General features: G+C 55.1%; 1 protein-coding gene across 1 annotated transcript in view; it reads left to right on the top strand.

The window, feature by feature from the left end:
* The first annotated feature begins 2,073 nt into the window (after positions 1-2,073).
* BAHD1 (bromo adjacent homology domain containing 1) overlaps positions 2,074-11,689 on the top strand; it is a 37,816-nt gene continuing 28,200 nt past the window's right edge. Inside the window, exon 1 of the mRNA XM_064513323.1 lies at positions 2,074-2,325. The gene's annotated coding sequence lies outside the window, so the exon portion shown is untranslated. The remainder of the gene's footprint in view (positions 2,326-11,689) is intronic.

Below are 11,689 nucleotides of genomic sequence, written 5' to 3'. Positions count from 1 at the left end.
CCCCCCAGGATCCCGGCTCCGTGCCCCCCTGGATCTCTGCCCCGCAGGACCGCCAGCCCATACCCCCGGGAATCCCCACCACTTACCCCCCGGGATCTTGGCCCATTTTGCTTTGATTTGCCGATTTTTGCCCGTGCTGGTGCTGGGCAGAGCCGCACGTGTCGGAGGGCTCGCTTCCGGATTTGTCCGGGCACATCGGCGTTTGCCCCATCTCAGCCGCTGTCAGTAGCAGATGATATTAAATACAATATATTGCATTCCTCTGTATCATATATAATGTGTTGCATTCCTCCGTAGCGCGATAAGCGGGGCCTAGGTAAAGCCAGAAACGTGCCCCGAAGCGTCTTAGGGACATTTCGGCATCCAGAGCCTTGGGTGCGCGTCCGCCCGGGTTCTGCAGAATCGCCCGACTCCCGTCGACACGCGGGCGCCAGGTACGGCAGCGCCGAAAATCCCGCCGGGCTGCAAATCCGCAAAGCCGACCGCGAAGGATGCCGCAACACGGAAGCGGCGACAGTTTTCCGGGGAGGATGGAAACCCTCTTACGACAGCTTTCCTTAGCCGGCCGCAGGATCCGCCGGAGCCCTTCTTTCCGGAGTGCCGTGCAGCTGCCCGAATTAAACCGGGAAGCCCCAGCCTCAGCGTGATGGGAGCTTTTGGGCGGCTATTTCTTTTTCCTGCGCGTGCCTAAAGCCTCGCGCAGCGAGGAGCCGAAAGCCCGAAGAGCTCGCCTGCGAGGCGAACGGGTCTCGCGCGGGCGCGGCGGCCCGAAACGCAGCAGAAGGCGGCCGCCGCGAAAAGAAACCGGGCTTAAGCGGCCGCGCCGCTGTTCCTCGCGGGACCGTCGCGGCTTCGAAGCCCACCAGAGCATCTGCTTTTCTTCCAGCTCGAACGAGGAGATCGCCGAGGGCTCGCTGCCGCCTCCTCGGCGAAGGGGCCCGCGGGGGTTTCCTCCCTCGGGGGAACGGCTTCCCGGGCGGCCGGGCCGGAGGCCGGCGGGCTCCGTGCCTCCCTTTGGCCCTCCGACGGGGCGCAGCGCTCGGCGTGCCGACGGTTCGCGAGGCGGCCGGGGCCCTGCCGCCATTCCGGGAGCGTAGCCGCGCGTCGCCTCCCCATACAAACCCTGTAAATGAATAGAATAAAATAACATAAACCGAACAAAACCTCGCGTCCCTCTAAATAACCTGCCTGGGTTGATTCGGGCTCGCCGGCAAGGGGAAGAAACGGGCTGCGGCAGGGCCTGCTGGCGCACGGCGCACCTGGAAGCCCCCCCGTCCCGTCCCGTCCCGTCGCGTCCCGTCCCGTCCTGTCCCCCCCCCCCCCCCCCCCCAGCCACCTGAAACTTTTCCAGAGTTTGGATGCGGCCGGGAAGACGCCGCTCCGCTCTTTGGAAGGCAGTAAATAGGGAAACAGATAGAAAAAAATAAATAGATGGAAAAATAGATAGAAAGCCAACCAGCCAACCAAACAGAAAAATAAATAAATAAACAGAAAAGTGAATAAATAAACAGATGGATAGATGGATTAATTAATTAATTAATTAATAAGCCGGCGGGGGACCGTTCAAGGGGAGCAGGGGCGCGCTCGCCGTCGGGCCGCCCGCGTTTGGGGGGCGGCGGGGGTCGCGGGGGGGGGGCGCGCACGGGGATGCTCCGCGGGGGGGGGGGGGAGCCCCGCCCCCTCTCCTCCGCCCGGGGGGGGCCGGGGCGGGTGGGGGGGGGGGGCAGCGGCACGGGGAGGGGGGGGGGGGGCTCGGCCGGGCCGGGGCGGGGGGCGGGCTCGGCGATTGGCTGGCGGCGGCGGGCAGGGGCGGCGGCGATTGGCCGGCGCCGCGGAGCGAGCGGCGGAGCGGCGGGCGGCGATTGGCTGCGGACGAGGAAGCAGGAAGGAGGACGGAGGGGCTCGCTGCTTTCGGGGAGTTCGCGGCGAGCGGCGGCGGCGGCGGCGGCGCCTCCCCCCGCCCCGGCCCCGGCCCCGGCGCGGCCCCCGCCCGCTCCCGGCCTGTGCGCGCCGCCCGCCCGCCCGCCCGGGCCGCGCCCCGCCGCGTCGCTCCGCGCCGCACCGCACCGTACCGCGCCGCACCGTACCGCGCCGCACCGCATCGCGGCGCCCTGCGGCGAGGGCGGGCGGCGGCGCCTCGCCCCCATCCCGCAGCCGGGAGGCTCCGGGGGAGGCGGCGGCGGCGGCGGCGCTGACGCAGCAGCGTGGAGCCGGCGGCTCGGGCGCCCCGCGCCGGGGGGCTCCCGCCGCCCGATCCCGCCCCGGCCGGGGCCTGCGGCCGCCGCGGGCCGCGGCGCGCAGGGAGCGGCGCGGGAGCGCGCCCCGGTGAGTCCCCACGCGGCGCGGCCGCCGCCTCCGCCGCCGCCGCCTTCCCCCGCGGCGCGGCCGGGCCGGGAACAGGTGCCGCGGCGGCGGCAGGGCGGGGGGGGGGCGGCGGGAACTTTCCGCGGCGGCGGCCCCGGGGGGGCGGGGGGGCGCCGCGGCCTGGGCGGCGGGGGGGCTGGGCCGCGCCGCGCCGGGGCAGGTGCGGGCGGCGGCGGGGCCGGGCCCGGGGGGAGCCGCTCCGCCGGGGGCAGCGAGCCGGGCCGCAGCTGTCCGGCCTCGACGGCGCGGCAGGACAAAGGCGGCGGCGGCGGCCTGACAGCGGCTCCCCGGCCGGGCCCCGACGGCCGCCACCGGGGCGCTGAGGGGACGCCCGGGGGGGAGACGGGGCTTTAGCCCCCTCCCGGGCCTGGGGGGGGGGGGGGGCAGCGAGGTGTCGCTCCCTCCCGTCGGCTCCTTCGGGGAAGCGCTTACGGCAGCCCCAGGGCGATTCCCCATATATCTTATTTTTCATAGCGCCCCGACGAAGCGCCGCGCCGCCAAACCGGCGCCCGGGCCGGGCTTCGCTCGGGGACGGGGGCAGCGGGGGCCTCGTCGCAGCGAAGCCCGACGGCGGCGGGGAAATAAAACCGCGGCCTGAGCCGGCGGCTTCCCTGGGCGAGTTTCACGTAAATCCGTGCCGGGGCATCGGCGCCCGGGCTGAAATTGCGAGCGGTTTAGCTGCGTAAGCGCAGGTGGCGCGGAGCCTGTTTGGGGGCCGGTGGGGGAGTTTTACGCCAGCTTCGCGGCTCTCCAGTTTTTTGGTTTTTTTTTTCTTCTTGCATCCTCTTTCTTCCGCCCCCTGTTTCCCTTGTTCCCCTGGACATCTCGCTTCCCTGCCGGTAGCTCCGGTGGCGGCTGAGCTCGTTTCCTCTTCTCCTTTTGTGTAGCCGGAGCTCCTAATGGAGGCGGCTTCGCTGGCTCCCTCTTTTCCAGCTGCTTCGACGAGACGCCGGCGCGGGCAGAGCGCGGTGGCCGCTGGCCTTTGCCCGTCCTCTCCCCGACGGCTGCCGCGGGGGTTTCGCCTGCCAGGGCAGACACCGAAACGGGGGAAGCGTTAACGGTTTGGGGGGTTATTCCCTTTGCCTCTCTGCCCCGCGTGCTTATGTGAAAAGAGGCACCGGTTTGGGTTTAGTGGTTTTTAAAGCATCCAGCTGCCCCTCGTGCCGGCGCCCTGGCCGAAGGCGCCGCTGTCGCGGCCCGCAAACCTCGGAGCGAAGGGCTTTGCTGGGCGTTCGGCAGCCTGGTTGTTTAATCTGCCCGTCGCTTTGCCCCAACTGGGAACCGCTTACGCTGGGCCGTCGCTTCTGGCCGGGGACCCATGTGCTCTTTGATGCCGTGGGCGCCGAAGTGCCGTCTGGGCTCCCAGCTCTTATTTTGAGGATCCCGGTTTGCCTCGCCGTGCCTTTCACGAGCGCGCGGACCGTGTGATGGACAGAGGCTTTTGAAATCTTAATGCAATTTAAACGCCGGCATGCTACGGATCGCTTTAAGGGGAATAACATATTCACCCTGAGCCATCTTTCATGTTTGTCACACCTGAATCGTCCTCGAGCTTCAGCTGGAGGTGTGTGGATATCCGCTCGTGGGAGAAAATAATTTGGTAATCTGAACGGGACGCTTTTGGCTTAAATGCAAAGAACGTGGGTTTATATATGTTTGTTTTTTTTCTGGCGGGTTCAGCGCAGCAGCATAGTTTCTCAAAGTGCTGTTCTCAAGCGGAGCAAAATTGCTCTCCCTGCGAAGCGTAGCGTTTCTTATAGCTGTAAAATCAGCCCAAAAACGCTGAGCGCTTGGGTGAAAATGATTCCCTCAACTTTGTGGGAGGGGGATCCTCTCGGAGCGCTCCGCTTGCTCTCGGTCGGCAATCGCACCGAGCAGTGTAATGCCCCTGAGAAATACGGTATTTGCGGGGGGGGGAAAAGCGGTCGCAACTGTTCGTCGGCATTGAGCCACGAGTGCTGTCTCAGTCTGGTGTGATGCGTCTCCTTCTCCAAAACCAGACCTGCCACCTTAGAGATGCTTAACGTGCAAGGGTTTAATGCCGACGCGCGCGCTTGATCTGAGAGTGCGGTGGCATCTGTGGCTGGCGGGTTGCTATACCAGAAGCTGCTGAGGTTTTCCCGTCAGACCAAATCGAGCAGCTTAAGGTTAGGCGCTCTGTCCTTCTAGCTTGAAACGCTGTGCTCCGCGTCAGCTTTTTTCTGTCCTCGTTCCGACAGCCTCGTTATTTCTTTGGGGCGTTTTTTTCCCCCTCTGTGCTGGGCAGAACATGTAAACTGATTTTTGTTAATAGCGACGGTGTGCTCCGCTGCCTGCGCTGGGGCAGCGGGGGGGTGGCTTATTTCGATGGCGCTGGGTGATTATTTGGGGGGAAATGTGCTCTTCTGCAAACGCCGGTCTGGTATCCCCCAGCGCTGAGACCGAGCTCTTGACAGTGACCCTGTCCCAAGTAAACGACTGCAAAACAGTGAGTGATCCTAGGCGAAGGCGAGCTTGCAGGTGCGCTCTGTCACCAGGTTTGGACCCCGAGCAAATGAAGGTTTCTCCGTGACTGTCTCTGGAGCTGCAAGAAGTTGAAGGGATGCTCAGATGTGCAAATGCTGTCTCCAAAAGCAGCTGCGCGCAGATTCCCTCTCCCTTATCTAATACTCGGTTAACCGTGGCGATATACCCCGTAGAAGTAGCTACAGCAAAAAAAAAAACAAAACCCTGCCTGCTTTGGGCCCGATCAGCCCAACTCGTTTAGTCGCAACTATCGTATTGTTAATAACATACAGAACAGTTCGGATAACTGGGAAATAGAAAAATCAGCACCCCAAAGAAGTAGTAAAATCAAAAAGAGCTTAAAATACAAGCCGTGTGTTTTCACGCCGTCGGCCAAGGTATTTCTGTATATGACTATTAGGGAATTTTGATAGTCTTCAGGGGCTTTACCTCCAGATCCGGAGGGATTTCTTCCAGTCTGTTTTAGGCCTGTGTTTCACCTTTTATCGCATTGGCATGTCACTTTGTTTGAAGACGAGTAAGCAGCAAGTAAATTGTTTATTACTGCAAAATCCTCAGATTTTTTTTCCCCTGACTGCGAAGGCCAGGGAACAGTCCTAACTTCTAGAGGTGAGCTGCACTAAAAATAATAATAATAATTAAAAAAAAGGCGTTGTAGGCATTGCTCACAAAGAATTGTGCCCCTTGTTTCGCGTTTAAGACTGTGAGCCTTCGGGGCGGAGGATGTTTCTTTGGAAATGTTCATAGCTGTCCAGCACAGCAGTCTCCGTTCTTGTTTGGACCAAAGGCGAGGTTTTTAATGAGCGGATGAATTATCTGCAACTCTAACAAGACCATTTTGATTTACCCCTGTAAGTCTTTGTGCTTGCTTCAGGATCCGCCTTCTGGTGACTGGCGGTTTTTAAAATGGGGAAAATGCACTTAAGCCTAATACTACTATTTTTATCTCTGAACGCTGAAAGAAATATAACTGTTTGGGACACTGAAATAGGCCATTACCCAGTTAATTTCCAGACGTCGTGTTCTAGTGTGAAGTGGTAATGCTTGGATTACAAAAAGGTGAAATAAAACAAAAAGTTGCAGCAATGTTCTCATGCAAGAGAATTTTTTTTAATTTTGTTTAATCTTCCATTGCAATAACAGCATGGGGGAAATATTTATCTTAATGTAAAACCAAGTGAGGCTGATGCTACCGTAAAAAGTCAAACCCAAGGATGTAATTAAGCAGAATGAATTTAAATCTTGTTTAAGAATGGATTTGTTTTGCACCTGTTCTCTGTCCCCTGTCAGTATTTGTGGTATTAGAATTTAATTAGCCTGGTCTTGAATGTTATCTCTTCTCTTGCAACGTGGGTGAAAACCCCTAAAAATAAAAAAAAATAGAGAATATAGGAGTGCATGGAGAAAGTGGCTAGACATGCAGAGTGCAGTCAGCTGACTAAATTAAGCAAACCGAAACTTTTTTTTCCCCTTAAGTCTTTGTTTTAATCGTTTAAATTGCAAAGAATATTTCAAGTTCGATTGCGGCAGCCGTCCCCCAGCGAGGGGCAGCCGTTCTGCTCTGTGCGGATTTGGCTAAACGGGAATAGTTGACACGAGGATAACTTGGCCGGCAGGCCAGTTACTGCTCGCGTATCCAGCTCATCATTTATACGCGTTGAGTTGCATGATGTGGGACAACTTGGGATTTTTTTTCTGCCTGGATTTTCCAGAGCGGTGAGCAGGGTTTGTACCTAGGTAGCTGTTAAACGGCCTCTCCGGCTATGGCAGGTTGCAAGAGCCTTTTTGCTGGAATGAAGGAACGGGGCAATACGCAGTGCAATGCCCCAGAGGCCGTACTTCGAAGTTTTTCTGCGATGAGCGTGGCTAGGAACGCTGCTTTTATCGCTTTTTTTCTTTTACACTTTGATTTAAAGACGCGCCTTCATGAAGGCATTCGGTTTACTTATGCTTTGGGATGCACGTGTATTGCAACGGGCTCCTTCCCCTGTCGAAGGGAGCGTAACGCGGTTGGGACGGGGGGGTTGTTACGCTGTCACGCGCTGATAATTTGGGTCCGGTTCTGCATGCAGTGGGTGCGAGCGCTTAGAGAAATTGCACTGCGGGCAGGTGGGCTCCCGCGTGGCCAAACCGCAATGATTTTTGGCATAGAAGAGCCTGGCATTTGCTTTGCATGTGTCAGCTCGGGGAAATGCGACGTTTTAGTCCGCGGCTGCCGGTTGCTGTGTGCCTCGTGTCCCGTTTTTTGTGAGCAAAGGTGCGACTAAACAAGAAAACTATGATTTTTTTTTTTTCTTTTTTCTTGGTGTTTCCTCCCGCCTTTGTAAGCGCCGCCGTCGCAGGAATGCTTTCTGGCACCCATTGTTCCTAAAGCCGGTTTTCGAAGGGCTTTCTCGTGCTCGGGTCTGAAAGCGTGCGGCTTGCCCAGCTCAGCAGGCTCGATTGGGATCAAAGACCTTGGGTTTCGGTGGCTGCACGTGTATCAGTATTGAAAATTTATTTACAGTGTGTGTTTTTTTTGGGGGGGGGGGGGGGAATAAAAAGGAGGCATCCTCCTTCAGTTCCCTCGAAATAAAACTACTCAGCTGGTGGTTTCTCTCCAGCATCTGTGTTATCGTGGTTTACATAAAATCACAGCATCGAGGTCCCCGGGTGGTGCTGAGACGCTGGTGGCACGAGATGCTCCCGCTGGAAGGGTTACGGCGGCTGCGAGACCGCCCGGCTTCCAGCCGGTCTGGGTTCGGGAACTGCGTGAAGAGCCAGAATGAGGGAGAACCGTCGGTGCCGCTCCGGGATAAATTACCGGCTTTTCTGCAATTGCAGCCCGGTGGCCTCTAGGGCTGCGAAGGTGTGACATGAAACCTGTGCCTCTCGGTGTTGGGAAGGACGTGGGGTGTGATGTGGCTTGGAGACTGTCAGTCAGCATTTGTTATGCCGTAGTTATTAGGAACAGCTTCAGCGCCTAGCGCTAAAGTTTTTGGTACTGGTAGTATAAATGCAATACCGATAATCGCCTTGCTACCTGCAAAAGGCTCTCGCCTACGCTGGGCAGGCGTATAACTTGCAGCGGTTGTCCTGCCTGAAACCACTAAAGAGCTTAAGGCTTCTGTTTTCTCCGTGCTTAACAAAAATTAAATCCTTCCCCATAAACAAAAGCGTTGCCGAGTGCTCAGTGCCTGGTGCCTTTATGCAAGCGTAACGGGTGATCTCCGACCTTGGATGAGATGCTACCTTGAAGCCTGTCACGGACAAATTAGGCAATTCATACCTTCCTGTGACGTTTGGGTTTTTATTTTATTTTTTTTGGTACTGATAACATAACTTATCCCAAGTCTCTGCCTTGAATTTCCGGCGTAGGGCTGTTGAAAACTCCATCTGTCCACTAAGTGAATGTCAATCCAATTTAAGCTTGCATATGTTTCCAGGGAAACCATCAGAGGCAATTGCAGGAAATGGACCACAGAGTGGAGGGAAAGGCAGCAAAACAGCAGTATTCTTACTTTTCGGTCCTTAAACATGATTAAAACCCAGTTAGCTGTGATAACCCTATGTAGAGCAGAGTACTGAAGAGTCAGATGGTCCGTCTTTGAGGACTGTGTGTTGTCTGTAGATAAAGCATGAGAAAAGGACAGGAAAGTGGCTTCAGGTGCTGGCCCAGAGGCTTTTTTTTCCAGCTCTTAGGGCTTTTCATTTTCCCATCTAGATGATGGTTTTACATAGTGTGCTCCTCCTCCTCTTTCCTTCCTGGCACGCTGGCAAACTTGTGCAACCGTATGGAAAACCTGCCTGGCCTCTCGAATGAACAAAGCAAGCTGCAGGATGCTTCCTCCCTGTTCTGCCCAAAGGAGCCTTCCCATGTATCTTTAGGAAAAATTAAAGGGAAATTAAAGTTTTGGGTCAGCAGTCTCCTAGGAGAGTAGCAAAGCACCGCAGGGCTGCCCATTGCGGAGTGTTTATGTGCTGTTGCGGAGGGCCAGGGCAATGATACGCGTTGCCTGTGGATTAGGGAAGCCGATCAATATTCGGGTATCGGCTTCCGACCTCTCAACCTGATCGAACCCTGGCCTTACCCAGGGCACGCCAACTTCCAGGGAACGCTTACTAGCTCGAGCGCGTTTGGCCTTTCAGAGGTGTGCAAGGAGAGCCGTGAGGTCCTCAGGCATGTCGGGGAAGAGCCCAACTCTGCATCTCGCGGCGGCGGTGTAGGTCCATTTAGACCAAGCTTAGATCTGCCTAGGTTCTCCGCTGCGTTTTGCTGAGCCCCGTCAGCGTGCTCCGTCGACCCCGACGGCAGAGACCCCCAGTAAGGCTCTCGACACGTCCCACGTTGGCGGGACGTCGTAGCGTGAGTCGGCTTTGCTACCGCAAAGGAGAGCAGGGAGCAGGGGAGCAGTCTGCAAGCTGGGAGACCGAAATCGCGCTCGGCTTCTGTTTAGAAACAGGGCTTCTTCCCTGTTGGGAAGGAATTCTGTTTTAATTGAGAGTTTAAATCGTATACAGGCTGAAATTGTTAGTCTGCCTCGCTTCGCAGAGAGAAATGTGTTTTTTGCTTGTTAATACAGCCATTAAATAAAATGTTTATCTTGGTTATTGAAATGAGTAGCAAGGTTCCCGCTTTGGGGCTCTAATGCAGGATATTATCTGTCATTTTAGTTTCAAGAATGCTGCTAGTGTGCTTGGGTTTAAAATGTTTTACTGTGACAAATAGCTGAAGCAGAAGCTGAAATCCTGGTATCTGGGGATATCCTGCATGGGTATATTGTATCCTGGTGTGTCGTAAGTGCAATCCGAGGCAGAAACGCCTCGGCTCCAAGCTCCCTGCAGCTGTTGTCCAGCATCACACCCTCTTTGGCTCAAACCTCCAGCGTTTAGGCTTGCTGGGGCCCAACGTGGCCGTGGGGAGGTAGGCACCCGAGCGCGGGTGCTTGGGAGCCGTCCTTGGGGCTGAGCGTCTTGGCCGTCGAGCATCTCGGTGTATTTTTGTTCTAGGAGCTCCGTCGGTATTCCCAAATCGTGTAGCTGATGATCGAGGGGTAATATTGATGGTTTTTGGTTTCTTGGCTTCAGTAATGCTTGGAGCTCCTTAAAAGTGCTCTTTCCCCCTTCCCAAGTATGCTTTGTTCAAAGCTGAATTTGGAGGAAGCACAGGGTGTCTTTGAAATATCAGAACTGTCATTTGCAGAAGAAAACAGCACTTGTAGGATTTTTTTTTTTTCCCCCCCGGTGCTCGATACGCTCAGATATTTCAAAGATGCAGTCTGGCTTCAAGGGACCTTCCTCAAAATCCGGTTGGAGACACCCAAGACACTTCCATGAATCTAGATTGAGCTGCTTACAGCCTTTGTGGCTCCAAAGAGGAAGTCTTAATTACTCTCCTTTGCCAGAGATCTGATACTGGTTTATAGTTAAAACTTCAAAACTTCTTCATGGTGACAGGCACTGATGTGAAAAATTAAGTCTTCAAAGACTTGATGTTACCAGGCTGCCCTTGAGATGAGGCAATGCTTAAGGGGCCAAAGTCTAAACGGGCCTGTCTTGTAGCTGCAGGCTTGCATGCAAAGCTTGCGGGTTTGAATAAAGTCAGAGTAACTGTAGATGCCGTTTGCATTGAAGGTGCAAGTCCTTTAATGAAACTGTTCTGGTCTCAAAGCAAATTGTAGCTCTTGGTACTTGGGAGTTTGTCTGCACCCAAAATTGTCTGTCATGTATGTGAGCTAAACAGCTTCTGGCCATGGGGCAGGGGATGGAGCGTACCTAAATGTTCTTGAGGGATATTTTTCTAACTTTTTTTTAAAAACATCAGCAACTTCTCCAGATGGTCTGGTGCTTTCCTAGCCCAGCAGGAAGGAAAGATGCAGGAGAAGACATCTAAATGTCCTTCAGCCCTGCTGCTCTCGACTGGCTCTTCCCCATCATGCATTTGTGCCGCTGATGATTCCCGCCCGTACAGCGTGTATACCTTGTATTTGTCCCTGTCAATTGGCATTTGCTTTATCTTTTAAATGCTTCACTGGTCTATCAAGAGCCTATTTGAACCCTTAGCCTGTCTGACATGCTTGCGCGCTCGCCTAGTATTACATGCAGGTGCGTCTGTTACGTGACTTGCTCATGAAATATTGAGTAGTCTCAGGCCTGCTGCCGGGGAGCCTGCTTAGTACGTTCTGTTTTGCCGCTGGATTGGTAGGTTGGGGGAAAGGCTGTGTTTCGAGTTCACCTTACGGTGGTTTTCTTTGAGCCGTGTATCCCCAGTTGGCTACTGAGAGTCGGAAGAAGCGAGGAGCAAGGCACTGGGCTCTGCTCCTTCTGCTGAGCGCTAGGCAGATGAGATGGCAGTAACGAGACAGGTTGGATAGGTGATTCCCAAATATTTCTTGTTGTAGACAGTTGCTGTTAGCTCATTTTCCGTGTAAGGTCACAGAGCTGTGCTGCAACCAGAGAGCAAAACCTTACTGGGCCCCCACGGGTCACCTTCATCGACCAAAACCCCAAATAATTTGGTCCAGAGCTCTGGGACTGAGCGTGTGATTTATTTGTTATCCTTAATTGCGCGGGAGGGTTTTTTTTTTTTTTTAAACTCGCTTTCCTTCCAGCTATGCAAGAGCCAATGCAACCTGAAAGCTACTTCAGTCTCAGGTAGTTTAAATGGCTAAGCTTATTGAAAATATCTTATCATACCTATTGCTTTGAAAACTAAGCACATTTAATCACTCCCTTTCTAAATGGCCAAATAGTGTCATGCATGTGTAGGTAGATAAATGTAGGTTAATGAGTGGATATAAAACAAATCACTCCCAGCACGGGTCTGCAAATGCTGTCCAGA

This window comes from Dromaius novaehollandiae, chromosome 5 (assembly GCF_036370855.1).
Source record: "Dromaius novaehollandiae isolate bDroNov1 chromosome 5, bDroNov1.hap1, whole genome shotgun sequence".
NCBI lineage: Eukaryota > Metazoa > Chordata > Aves > Casuariiformes > Dromaiidae > Dromaius > Dromaius novaehollandiae.
This window is presented reverse-complemented; position numbering and strand designations above follow the sequence as displayed.